The 10421-nt window shown below is 36.9% G+C and overlaps 1 pseudogene; it reads left to right on the plus strand.

The window, feature by feature from the left end:
* Positions 1-4946: 4946 nt before the first annotated feature.
* LOC145087376 (scarecrow-like protein 15 pseudogene) lies at positions 4947-6858 on the plus strand (annotated as a pseudogene).
* The last annotated feature ends 3563 nt before the right edge of the window (positions 6859-10421 follow it).

The raw sequence follows: 10421 nt of genomic DNA on the forward strand, positions 1-10421 counted from the left end.
CTATACGGGATTGACAATCTCGCACCTAAATTGTTAGCTACAGTTAGACCGGCAGGTATGGGGTGACAAACGTCATAACATTTCAACGCCTGAAGAACGTTGTTACAGGCAGTCTGGGTCATTAGTATGGTTATAAAGCTCACATGGAGTATTAAAAACACGTTGATTTACGGGGTTATCAAATGCCTTAGTGATTTTATACATAGATAAATCTACTATTTTAGGCATGAAAAATACTATTGCATTTCAGTTTTGGGGACTTTTAAACTACCACCCACTTATGGACAAATATTGGAATTCTAAAAGCAAACGTTCAAAACAGTCGGGTCTTGGTAGAAGGCTACTTTTTATACTAGTAGGAAATATGGGATTTTCTAGGGTTTTTCAAACATTTACAACTACTTACAAACATGTTCATTGATACAAACTTTCCTTCAAACATTTACAGGTCTTTCTTTACAGTTTTACAAATCAAAGTCACATAAATATTTATGAACTCACCAGCTTTATTGCTGATACTCGCTTTCAAAATAACTTGTATTCTCAGGTCACAAATAGACAGGTACGACGACCGGGTTTTGTGAAGACGGAGCAGTCAAGACTCGTCTTTTATTTTGGATATTCATTATGTAGATTTATACTATGAAAGAACTCACATGTACTTAAAATTATACTATTAATGCAATGGATGATGTTGTTGCTTGTTTACTACTTTGCATTGTTGTGATACATTACATGACGTCCTCCGCCCCAGAACGTTTCCGCCGTTCTCGGTTTTGGGGTGTGACACCTTTGTCACTTAGAGTTTTTGCCTTTTGTCGTGAGGCAGAAATTTCTGTTGGAGAATGGTGAATTGGGCGGGCTAGCCATGGTGAGGAAGTCGCTTGTGGGCATAGGGCTTCGCTCGCCAGATGTTGTTTGGAGAGTGCCCAGTCGTACCAACAGTCACACACACTCCTTGCTAGAGTGTGAAACAGCGTCCCTCGTCCCTTACCAAGGGGTAGGTTATCAGTTACCCTTCATGAATAAGAAAAAAAAAATCTAAATACGTCACGAAACCCACATGTGGATGGGTGGGGGATATAAAGGTGCTTAAGCATTGACAAGAAAAGTCATACATCTTGGGCTCTACTGACAAAAGATATATTATGATGCAACATATACAACAAAGAAATATATTTAACGTCAAATGCTCGCCCCTATCTAAAGAACCCAATTGAATACTATGAAGCACCCAAGAAGGTGAAGCTCTTAGTGATTGTTGTTGAATATTTTCACATATTAGGTTGAAACAAAGCAACTCATCATAATTATAGGGAAAGCATGATCGTAATTTTATGAAAATATATTATAACCAAGCAGGGTCGGCCCAAAGGGTAGTGAGAGTTGGGTCGTTGCCCAGGGCAGCAATACAAAACAGGGCAACGGATTATGTTTAACTCTTGTAGGTATATCTCAAATGGCGGCAATTTTCAATCGGCAAAAAAATGCACGCCTTATAAAGAAGTCGAAGAGACTGAGAACTACGAGGAGGGTGAGAGAATGAGGTATTTGAGTATTTCTGGTTATAGGGGCATCATTTTTCTCGAATTTTCCCTAGTTTGGTTATTACCAAAGAGTTGAAGACGAAGGAGACGAATGAGCGTAAGTAGAAATCAGAACGATGTCACTTAGGTAACCCGAATGCCTATCGATTAAAATAGGCATAAAAAGGATCGATATTGTCTGAAAAGGTGCAGCCATGCCTGAAAAGGGGAAGCTTTGCGACTGGTTTTCAATCACCAGATGACTCGTTCACCACCCCTGTACTGTTTTTTCTCTCAATCTTATACTTTAACTGTTGTCAACTTGATTTTAGAATTGTTGGTTCAGTGGAACCCCATATTAGTATTTTATCAATTTGATCAATGCATTTCCTAATCTCAGAAGTTCATTATACTAACACTAGGCCTTTGATATTTGGACTTTTGAGTGAACATTTTCCGTTAGTAGGTAGCAATGTATAAAAGTGATTGTGGAATTGACAAAAGTATTGATTTTGTGATATTCTTTATGTGTTAATGGCATTGAAATGTTGTTGCATATGTGTTAATGGTATAAAAGTATTAGAGGCATTTAATTGTTTCCTTAATTTTCTTGTAATTACAAAAGATGTTGTTTTGTTGTATATGAACATCATGAACAATTAGGGCTCTCTCTGGGTAGTTATTTGTAGAATGTTTTTTTTTAACTAGAGTTGTTGTTTGTTGCATATGATCAGATTTCGTCATAAAGTGTTGTTATATTAAGATTTCTCACTTTATGATGGGTTTGAACTCAGAAAGGTAATTGGCGTGAGTTCTTGTTGAGTCAACAGTTTGGATGAGAAACCAAGAAGAAATTGACAACTTATTGAAGATTGGTTGTTAACTAGTTTTAATCAGCAAACAAGAAGGAAATCGGAACTGATTTCAGGTTTTTTTCTTCTATGGTCAAGCTTTGTTTAATCCCTGCAAGGAATGGGAATTCCATCATTGATCCAGATCATTTTTTTCATTTGTCTAAACAGTAAATAGTCGGTTGCAGAAGAGGAGATGAAGTACAACATCCAGTTAGAAACTTGAAGAAGGATCGATTGAGTGAAAAAACTTGAGAGATATAAAAAAACTCAAATAAATCTAGAGTTTATAATGGTATTTTAGTATTTTATAAATAAAAAGTAATGGAATTCAATTCCCTTACTTGGTGGATGGAAAGTTAATTTCACTTGGTGGGTAGGTTTTTTTAGGAATTTTAAAGCTAATTCAATTCCTGAATTATTTTGAACTGAGCATGATTTTTAATGGAATACAATTCCAATTCCTATGAATTCAAGCAAACTTCACTTGAGTGTTTTGCTTTAGAAATTTATATGGCATATTAACTTGTTTAACCTGTACTGTCAAAGCATTGGCCCGATGGGCATTATAATTTTTCTTCGCCCTGGGCATAAGAAACCTTTGGACCGGCCTTGTAACCAAGTTAGGCGACAATATAACTAACAATAATTGTCAATTTGCAGGAAAACCTAATGAAAGATAATAGGGTATAGGGCCAAAACTATGCATATACCTTCAAGAAGTACCAAGCCATGGATAAGTACCAAACCATGGACAAGTAACGAATCATGGATAAGTACCAAACCATCAATAAGTACAGAACAATGGGGAAATAACAACTAAAGTACAGTATGTCGTCACTACAATACCAAAGGACATGGGAAGTCAAAGAAATACAACCTGTATGATAATAGATGATTGACAGATCCTTACACTTACGAGGAACAGTTGTTTAATAGCTACTAAGTACATTAACATGTACCTGCGGGCACCTAGCCATAAATACGACAAGACGGTGAACCTGCTCGGTACAAGAAGAGGTCGCCATCTTTTTGTCACGCCTATAAATAGGTAACCTAAACCACCTTCACAAGGTACGTAACAATCGATATCCAAAACGATTCAATACGCGTTTTACTTCCCATAATATCCCAAAGTCCTTACTGACTTTATCATTGGAGCGTGACCCGGAATCCCTCCCGGTCATCGACTTATGAATTGTTTGTGTTTCCAGATTAATTGGCAATCGAGAGCTTATACATCTAGCTTACCCAATAGAAGACGGGCCACCTAGTGACACATCAAGTGGTGCCAACAAGTGCATTATCCCTCACATTCAATAATGTTTCACTTCAGTGGCTTATCCTCAATTTAATGGTCAGAACGAGGTAACCAACAAGACCAAGATAATAATACCAAAGAGGCGACTATGCCAACCTATAAGAAGACGAGTGGTCGACCCTCTTTGTGTTTTGTGGGAGAATACGACAACCATCAGAATAGGAACCTAAGAAACACACTTCAATTGGACATATAAATCTGAAGCCATACACTCACTTGAAGAGATCCTAGTTTCCCCATGGTAGTAGAGTTTGATAAAGACTAGACATGACATGATTTAAGGATAAATTTATACATAATTGAAGAATAGCATGAGATATCAGTAGATAACAGGTAACGTAAACTACTACTCTCGTTACACTCCTGCTTGATGTATATTCTCACCTCCAATCTACCCTACTTTGATCGCCAGAGCGCAATCCTCCATCAAAATATGGGAAACTCTTTTCTTTTGATCACATGTCTCGAACACACCCGATTTCCTTCTCGAAAGCCACCACAAATCATTCTATGAGTCACATCAATTAATAAAATAATATATTATAGAATATGCGTTCTAAACCAAAAGATCATCCTAAACCTTGATGATCATAAAATTATACTTGATTAGGCATCATCATGTAAGAAGATATGAATCTATAGAATAGGTCCCAAGTTTAAGTATGTCGATGGGTCGGCCGAAGGTGACATATACTATTATTTTCATATTAACATGCATATTTGATTTGTTATGATTATACATAATATTAAAAATATATATATACTATAGATAGTGAATATTAGAGTATTACTCGAATTCAGACACGTTTAACTATAAGATTGTAACACTAACTAAATCCATTGTCTACGAAACAACAGAATTTCACGTTTAGGTTTAAAAAGTGATTGAAATTTGGAGCTTGGAGTAGGAGGTCAACCCACTTAACTCTAAAAAGAGGCAAACAAAAAGAATCCACAAAAGGCAAAGGTGTACTAGCTTATGACAGATTTAAAATTGTCAAAGACAAGACAGATAGCTTTATTAAATTGTACGATGTGAATTGAAAGTTGTAAATCTACTGGGTTTTGGTAACACTTTAAAGCAAAAGTTGTTTATTTTTTATAAAAAATCTTGAGGAAGAAGCTTCGGTGATATGGCTTAATCAATCAATCTTCTGACTCCTCTGCTCAACCCTGTGTTGTCAATTCAGTGTCCCTCATGTCCATTAACATGGCCGTCCATACCCCACCACCACCACTTTTACCGGTTACAAAAGCTCATAATCATCACCTCAGGAAATCCCCTTTACCCACAACACCCCTTTCTTCATATTCAATTATAAAACCTCTTGAAAATTCAATTAAGAAGAGGAGTGGAAGTTTTACGTACCTGCATTACGTTTGAGGAATGAAATTGCCCTTCGCTTCATCGCAAAACAATCTTAATTCTAGCAACGTCAAGCAGCAAGTTGCCGGTGGTGGTATTGGAAGTAATCGATACGAACCGAAATCGGTGCTCGACGTGCGACGGAGTCCACCTAGTCCGATTACTGGTAAGGCGTCGGAGTTCAATTCGGTTGATCATAATATTGTTGTGTTTTCGTCGGAGGAGGAACAGTTGCCGTTGGATAATATTGAACATGGAATGATCCATCAGTTTGAAGAATGGGATTCTCTCATGAAGGAATTGGGTCTTCATGATGATTCTACTAAATCTGCTTACCCTCTTGATCTTCCTGAGCTGCCTCCGATACACACCGAATCGGCTGCTCCGGCGACGGCTCTGTTCTTTCACTCGGATTTCGAAAACTTGAATCCGAATCTTAACGCGCTTGATTTTATGAGCCAGGATGATGACGATAACAGTAATAACAATGGAAACGGGTTTGATTTCGTGGATGAGTTGATCCGGATCGCGGAGTGCTTCGAAACTCGGTCTATCCAAGTAGCTCAAGTGATAATGACGCGACTCAATCAGCGCCTCCGTGCGCCTACCGGAAAAGCGCTTCAAAGAGCTGCTTTTTACTTCAAAGAAGCACTTCAATCTCTACTCACCGGGCCAACTCGGATGACCCAGTCTTCTTCTTCGTCAGAAATTGTACAATCGATCGAAGCGTACAAGACGTTTTCAAACGTCTCGCCGATTCCGATGTTCTCTGACTTCACCGCGAACCAGGCGATGCTGGAGGCGGTGGACGGTGCGATGATCGTGCACGTCATCGATTTTGACATCGGCTTGGGCGGACACTGGGCGTCGTTCATGAAAGAGATCGCGGAGAAGGCAGAAGCTCGAAAGGTTCATTCACCGGCTGTCAGAATCACAGCTATTATTCCGGAGGAGTACGAAATGGAATCAAAATTGATCAGAGATAACCTCTGGCAGTTCGCTCGTGGTCTAAAACTCCGATTCGATATCGATTTCGTGTCGTTTCGAACTTTCGAATACTTGTCGTTCAAAGCGATTAAGTTCATGGAGGGAGAGAAGACGGCAGTTCTCCTCTCTTCAACGGTCTTCCACCGTATAGGCGCCGGTTTCATCAACGATCTCCGGAGAGTTTCGCCACATGTTATCGTTTTCGTCGACGGCGAAGGATTGATGGGAAGCGAAACGTCGTTCTTCCGTCAAACGGTAATCGACGGGCTAGAATTCTACTCAACGCTGCTAGAATCGTTAGAGGCGGCGAACATTGGTGGTGGCGGAGGGAGTGACTGGATCAGGAAAATTGAGATGTTTGTGCTGCTGCCGAAGATAACTGCGGCGGTGGAGGCGTCGGGTCGTCATGTGCCGTCGTGGAGGGAGGCGTTCAGTAGGGCCGGCATGAGGCCGGTGGGGTTGAGTCAGTTCGCTGACTTTCAAGCGGAGTGTTTACTGAGGAGGGTACAAGTCAGGGGGTTCCACGTGGTGAAACGGCAAGCGGAGATGGTGCTGTGCTGGCATGATAGGCCCCTCGTTGCCACGTCAGCATGGAGGTTTTAGCCCTTTACGTAAAGTTAATAGTCTATTACTGTCATAGGCTTCTATTATCTTTTTTCTACCCCTTTTGCATATTGTGAAAAATAAATTTCTAAAGGAGGGATAATATTGTGGTGTCTTATAGATTAGAATAGCCAAAAATATTTGACAAAAGTTTGATGTACGATCTTTCTGAAACTAAAATAGAGTTATATGTTTCTAACTAAATTTGAAGCGCATCGAGATCCATGATAAATATGATGGTTGAATTAGTACGCAGGAATTTCATTGAAGCAAACCAGTAAGAAGCTAGAGTTACCAACCAAACAAAAAATTAGAGCGTCCAATCGTCCATGTATATAGAGTTTTTGGTTAAGTTTTTTCGTTGATATCTCATCACCAATTTAACATCCCCAAAATCTCAAAACATCAAATACAATATTAGAATTGTTTTCATAAACTTATTTACCTTGACCCGTAAACTTTAAATATGAGACCAATCAACTTTAATTTATAGGGAAAATGACTTTTGAGGGTAATTAACTTTTGCGTTTGTACTCATTTGGTCCCTTTTCTTTTTTTTGTATTCAATATACCATCGAACTTGTTGTTGATGTTTACCATAGCCCTTTTGACCGGCTTTTGACCTGTGATAGCCGGTCAAAGGGTTATGGTGAACACAGACAACAAGTTCGATGGTATATTGAGTACAAAAAAAAAAAGAAAAGGGACCAAATGAGAACAAACGCAACAGTTGGTTACCCTCCTGATTCATTTTCCCTTTACTCATTTACAACAAATCCCACATCATTTCCTACTGATATTAATGACTTTTATGAGATTCATTCTTGTTTCTCTTCAAAACATAACCTACGAAAGGACATTATTCATACAGGTACAACTTTGTAATGCACTTGAATATTTATTAGGGGAATCTTGACTAAGCAGGCGCATTTCATGACTACATTTACATTTCCAATCAAATAATTTATCGTATCATGGATTCTAGACAAGTCTACAAACGAGTGGAATCACAAGTGCTATGATTTTTGAGTTTACTTAGCTTTAAGATCGAACTCATGGGATAAGATACAACATCAGTATGTACAATACAATTGTGTATTGTACATACTGATGTTGTATCTTATCCCATGAGTTCGATCTTAAAGCTAAGTAAACTCAAAAATCATAGCACTTGTGATTCCACTCGTTTGTAGACTTGTCTAGAATCCATGATACGATAAATTATTTGATTGGAAATGTAAATGTAGTCATGAAATGCGCCTGCTTAGTCAAGATTCCCCTAATAAATATTCAAGTGCATTACAAAGTTGTACATGTATGAATAATGTCCTTTCGTAGGTTATGTTTTGAAGAGAAACAAGAATGAATCTCATAAAAGTCATTAATATCAGTAGGAAATGATGTGGGATTTGTTGTAAATGAGTAAAGGGAAAATGAATCAGGAGGGTAACCAACTGTTGCGTTTGTTCTCATTTGGTCCCTTTTCTTTTTTTTGTACTCAATATACCATCGAACTTGTTGTCTGTGTTCACCATAACCCTTTGACCGGCTATCACAGGTCAAAAGCCAGTCAAAAGGGCTATGGTAAACACCAACAACAAGTTCGATGGTATATTGAATACAAAAAAAAGAAAAGGGACCAAATGAGTACAAACGCAAAAGTTAATTACCCTCAAGAGTCATTTTCCCTAATTTATATCATTTTATCCTTATTCAAATTTGGTCTATCTATAATTAAATTAGAACAAGATAACAATATATGTATTTTGAGTAATCCACTAAAATGACAACGCAAAGACACCTTTTTAAATTAGCTCCAGATCGAGAACTGATTTAGTGGAAAATGAGAAACTGGAACCGAACCGAATATCTTGGTTCGAGTTCTGTTCTACAAGTATGCTTTATAGGAAGTGTTCGGTTTCGGACCGGATCCGAAAATCAAAGAAACGAGAACTGATTTAGTGGGAAATCGAGAATCGAGAACCAAACTAAGAGTGCGTTTAGTTGTGGAAAAATGAGTTGTTTTCCGGAAAAAATTTCCAAGAAAAATGAGAATTTTGAAAACGCGTTTAGTTCGTATATTTTTCTAAATTTTTCACGAAAAATGAAAATTTTTCGTTTTCTAAAATTACAAAGAAGTTAAAAATTTTTGAAAAAACTGATAATCATTGTTTTCCATATTTTTCTAATTCCAAAATTTTTCTAAAATATAAACACACACACACTCTCACCTCATCCACCTCTACCTACCCCCATTTAACACCCCCCCCCCCACCTACCCACACAACCCAACCCACAAACACACACACACACACACACAATTTTTTTATAGCTTATGACTATATGTTTTGTTTTTTTTTTTTTTGACCATTTATTACCATTAAAGTAGTAAACTTTTTTGTTTTTTTTTTTATTTTGACCACTCAATATATATTGAGTGGTCAATTTACTTTCACAACTAATATATTTACCTCTTATATATTAACCACATTTCAAATTACCTTTTTAATTTTAATTTAGTTTTAAATATTTTTTATTTCTTTACTAATTAATTATTTCTATTAACTATTTAATAACATCTTATTTATAAACGTAACTTTTATGACGATAATATATTATTTTTAATGTTTTTAAAATATTATTTGTGTTTAAAATAGACTAATTAAATGAGGAAATTTTATAAAACATTTTAGAAAGATGAGGGTAAATTAGTTAAATTTATGAAAGCTATGTAAATAAGCATAACCATTGCATTTCCTTCATCTTCGAGAATCATATTATGCAATATGATACAAGTATACATCATCTCACTCATTTTCTTCTCTTTAACAAAAACTTCAAGGTATTCAGTACATGCCAACGCTTTTTAAGAGCACAAAAGGCTCGTTCTACATATTTCCTTGCCTTCTCTAGAACTTTCTTAAACTTTAACCTCTGTCGATCATTAGGACAATATAATTTCTTCACAAAACAAGAACGCTCCGGATAGATCCCATCTACATGATAATACCCACACCTATAAGACGTTCCATGCATAACAAACAATGCATCTGGTGCAGTCCCATTATACATGTCGTCGAATATCAGAGACATGTTAAGAACATTTATGCCATTCATCGAACCAACATAATCAAAGAGTGTCTACCATATCCACAAATCCCGTGAGGCCAAGCTTTAAGTATGATGGTTGGATAACCATCATTACCTCAGATGTATTGGCCTTTATATGTATTTGGTCAATTGCCACATTCTTAGTGGAGGCAGTCTAGGCTTCATATGTAACGTCCAAATTTTCAGAATAAGATTTTCATTTTTAAACTAGCAGAAACATTCATTTTTATAAAGGTACATTCAAAGAAAACTATTGGTTTATAAACTGAAATCCATAAATTAGAGTTATAGTGAAAGTATTGCAGACTCAAATCATAAAACCACTGATGTATGTGTGTACAGTCACGGCTTTGCATTCCCATGAACTAATAAAACACTTGAAAATCATTTAATCCATAACTGTAAGCCAAAACTTAGTGAGTTGTCTAAAATATCACATATAACAAAACATAACTAAACATATATAACAACTATGGATTATCAGTAACCCCAAGTCATCAGTGACTCAAATACTACATATTAGGGTTATCAGAAACCATGAGTCATCAGCGACTCTAGTAGCAATTTTGGTTATCAGCAACCCTGAGTCATCAACGACTCACATACAACACATGATATAAGTAATACAATCATAATACTCACTTGAGCTAAACAGC

The sequence above is a fragment of the Lactuca serriola genome, chromosome 2 (genome assembly GCF_051521515.1).
Source record: "Lactuca serriola cultivar US96UC23 chromosome 2, Lser_US96UC23_V15, whole genome shotgun sequence".
NCBI lineage: Eukaryota > Viridiplantae > Streptophyta > Magnoliopsida > Asterales > Asteraceae > Lactuca > Lactuca serriola.